Raw genomic sequence first — 4,346 nt, 5'->3', positions numbered from 1 at the left:
TTGCCCAGGGTTACAAAGCTATGAATTATCTGGGGCTGAATTTGAACTCAAGTCTTCCTGACTGTTGGCACAATTTTCTATCCACTGGCCAATTAGGATGAGACAACATTCCAAAATTTGTGGAATACAATTCAAAGATTTCTTAGGGCAAAATTGATATCTCTAAAAGTGTATATCAATAATAGAGAGAAGGAAGAAATCAATGAATTGGGCATGCAACAAAAAAATGAGAAAGAACAAATTTAAAATCTCCAATTAAACAGTAAAATATAAATCTCAAAAATTACAGAAGGATGAATAAAATTGAAATAAAAAAACATTAAGTAAGAAAACTAGGAGTTGCTTTTATGAAAAAAATAAACTTTTGCTAATTTGATTTTAAAAGGAAGGAAGAAAAGCAAATTACCTATAAAAAACAAAACTCAATAGGGGGAATTTGTCAACAATGAAGATGAAATGTAAGTGTTTATTAAGAACTATTTTGCCCAATTATATGTCAGTAAATCTTAAAACCTATGTAAAGTGAGTACATATTTACAAAAAAATAAACTCTCCAGATTAATAAAAGAGGAAATAGAATACTTAAACAACCATGTCTTAAAAAGCAGATATTGAGATCACTTCCAGTTGCCACTGTGGAATGAAGGCTCTGAGGAGCTGAGTTTTCCGCAGTGCCAGCTCCTTCTTCAGGAAGGGTATTACAGTTGAAGTAAAGTTGAGGAGATGCCATTTCTGAGATTTGATGGGACCCTGCCACAAAACAATGGCCGTGGGTTTTGGAGTAACCCTATGTGCAGTTCCTATAGCACAGAAAACAGAGAAGACTGAGACACATTCTCTTAGTAATAAAGCACTGATGAGGAAGGCTGTTTCCATGGTGACTGACAGCACCTACACCTTTCACAAACTACATATGCATTGATTGAAGTCATCACAGAGTACACTAGGGTGGTTTATACATTGATACCTCTGAACTGACAATACACAAGTTTACTTGGGAAAATGAATTCTCAAGAGGAAGATGTAGTGTGGCAGGTGATCATAGGAGACAGGGTTGAGATGTTTTTGAAACAAGAAGAGTACTTAACGTTAGAAATGACTTGGATGACCTCCTTGAGTTATTGGAGATGAAAATAGAAGCAGACTACTATTCAAGTGCTGATCAGACCTCAGTCACTGCTCAAAATCATATTCAGGTGGTGAAGACCCAAGTTCAGGAAGTTCGCCAGCTCTCCCAGAGAGCTGAGACCAAGTTGACTGAGACACTGGGTGATCTCTGCTGGAAAACCATGAAGAAGACATCTACTTACAGGAGGATTGATGAGAACTCCCCCTTAGGCACTAATGCTGTGAATATGGTTACCTGGATTGCCTTGGAAAACAGAAAGGAGTGGAAGCTGGGGTAGAGGCTAGCTCAAAGTAATACCATTCCTGAGTTAGGCAGCAGGTTCCATGTTCTGTGAGATGCAGAGATCCTATACACCTCACCCTCTACTTGAATGGTAAGATGAATCTTGTTCATGGTCATTTAGCTCCATATGTGCTTTAAATATTCAAGTCATGAAAGCTGTACTCAGTAGCCCTTTCAGACTCCTCTAGCTGCCTTTTCTGGAGATAAGCTTAGGCTTCCTCAGTTACCTAGGGTCAAGGGACACAGCCCTTCTACCAGTAATTTAACTAGTAAGTTAGCCTCCATTTTCAACCCTATTCAGGTTTTCAAATGTAAGTTATTTAAGCATTGGTTCAGTGTTGTGAGTTGTGAATTGGGGGGTGAAGAGGGACAGTTTGTGGTACATTTTTTTAAAGTTCATGCCCTCTTTGACCTGCCTTACTGTTAGTCTAAGGATGGCTAAATTAAGTTCCTAGCCTGGCCCCTCCAGAATGTCTGACTGTACAACTGAAGAAAGTACTTCATGAACTGTGTTTATTCTTGGCATGAAACAGGAGTCACTTATATGAAACTCTCAAAAAAAAAAGATATTGAACAAGCCACTAATTAGCTCCCCACAAAAAAATCCCTAGACCAGATGGATTCACAAATGAATATTCCAAATATTTAATAAACTACATAAACTGAGAAAGTAGGCAAAGAAGTCCTACCAAATGATTTTTATGCCACACATATAGTTTTGATACATAAATCAGAGAGTGGAAAAGCAAAAAATTATAGATCAATTTCCTCAATGAATGTCAATTCAAATAATTTAAATAAAATACTACCAGGGATATTTCAGCAATACAGCACCAAGACCATGAACTATGGCCATGTAGGATCTATACAAGAAATTCAGGATTGGTTCAATATTCACAAGAGTATCAGTATAACTGATATCAATATCAACAACAATAAAATTATTATCTCAATAGATGAAGGAAAAAAGGCTTTGACAAAAATGCAACACTTATTCCCATTAAAAATTTTAGAAAGCATAAGAATCAATGAAACTTTGCTCAAAATGATAATAGTTTCTATCTAAAACTAAGAGAAGACATTATTGGCAATAGGGATAAACTTGAAGCCTTCTCATTAAGATCAGGAGTAAGGCAAGGATGTCCATTGTCATCACTACTGTGCAGTTCATCTTAGAAATACTGGTTATACCAATATTACAAGAAAAAGGAATTGAAGAAATAAAGATAGCCAATAAGGAAACAATGTTAATATTCTTTTGCAGATGATATGTTGGTATACTTAGAGAATCCTAAAGAATCAACTAAAACACTATTTGAAACAATTAATAACTTCAGCAAAGCTGTAGGACGTAATATAAATTCAGATAAATCATTAGCATTTCATATAATGCCAACAAAACCCTGTAGGAAGAAATAGAAAGAGAAATAATAATCACAATAAGTGCAGACAATGTAAAACACCTGAGAGTTTATCTGCCAAGACAAAACTAGGAATATAATTATCAAATATTTTTTACCCAAACAAAGTTAGAATTAAACAGTTGGAAATATATAAATTGTTCATGAGTATACCAAGTCAATATAATAAAAACAGTAATTCTTTTGCAGTTAATTTACTTTTTCAGTGCCACACCAATCAAACTCCCAAAGAATTATATTATAGAACTAGAAAAAATAGTTACAAAACTCTGTATAAAAGAACAATAGGCCAAGAATATCAGGTATCAATTTTAAAAATGTGAAGGGGTCCAGTAGTTCCATATTTCAAACTAGATTACAAAGTAGTAATCATGAAAACAATCTGGTACTGGCCAAGATATATTGTGCTATATAAGTAAAAGAGATTAGGTACACAATATTAGTGAATGATCACTACAATTTATTGCTTAAAAAACCCAAAGATACAAGTTTTTGAGGTAAGAACTTAACATCTGGCAAAAATTACTGGAAAAATGGAAAGCACTTTGAAGATACTAGGCACAGACTGACATCTCACATCATAGATCAATTTAAGGTCAAAAGGGATAAATGATTTAGATAAAATGAGTGATATCAAAAGTAAATTCAGGGAACATAAAAAAAATGTACCTGTTAAATGAATGGGAAAGATAAGAATTTATGATGGAAAAAGAGATAGAGAAAATTAAAAGAAGTAAAATTGATAATTTTGATTACATGAGATTAAGTAGGTTCTGTGAAAAAAAACAAAAAACAAAACTAATGCAGCCAAAATTAGAACGAAAACAAGAAACTGGAAGGAAGTTTAGAGTGTTACTTTGATATACTTTCTCAAGCATATAGAGAACTGACCCAAATATACAAAACTAAGAGCCATTCCCCAGTTGATTAATGGTCACAAGATATGAAGAGGAATCAATCATGGAATTTCAGAAGAAGAAATCAAAGCCATCAATAGTCACATGAAAATAAAATTCTCTAAATCTCTACTGATTAGAGAAGTGCAAATTAAAAAAACTCTGAGATACTTCTTCACACTTCTCAGATTGGCTAATATGACACAAAAAGAAAATGACAAATGCTAGAGAGGATGTGGAAAAATTAGGACACTAATGCAGCACTGTTGGTCAAGTTGCAAAATAGTCCAACTGTTATGAAGAATAATTTGGAATTATGTTCAAATTATGTTCAATTTGACCCAGCAATACCAGTAGTTGGTCTGTATCCCCCCAAAAAACAAAGAAAACAGAAAGGACCTATTTGTATAAAACACTTTACAGCTGCTCCTTTTGTGGTGACAAACAATGAAAAGTTGAAGGGATGCCTATCAACTGGGGAAGGCTAAACAACTTCTGGTAAATGACTGTGATGAAATATTAGTTTGTAATATAAAATTATGAATGGTATGGTTTTAGAAAAACCTTAGAAAACTAATTTCTACTCATGCAAAATGAAGTGAGCAAAACCAGAACATT

General features: G+C 34.0%; 1 pseudogene; it reads left to right on the top strand.

The window, feature by feature from the left end:
• The first annotated feature begins 640 nt into the window (after positions 1-640).
• LOC140522973 (diablo IAP-binding mitochondrial protein pseudogene) lies at positions 641-1,406 on the top strand (annotated as a pseudogene).
• The last annotated feature ends 2,940 nt before the right edge of the window (positions 1,407-4,346 follow it).

The sequence above is a fragment of the Notamacropus eugenii genome, chromosome 2, assembly GCF_028372415.1.
Source record: "Notamacropus eugenii isolate mMacEug1 chromosome 2, mMacEug1.pri_v2, whole genome shotgun sequence".
NCBI classification, from domain to species: Eukaryota; Metazoa; Chordata; class Mammalia; order Diprotodontia; family Macropodidae; genus Notamacropus; species Notamacropus eugenii.
The sequence above is the reverse complement of the archived record's forward strand: the minus strand, read 5'-3'. Positions and strand labels throughout refer to the sequence as shown.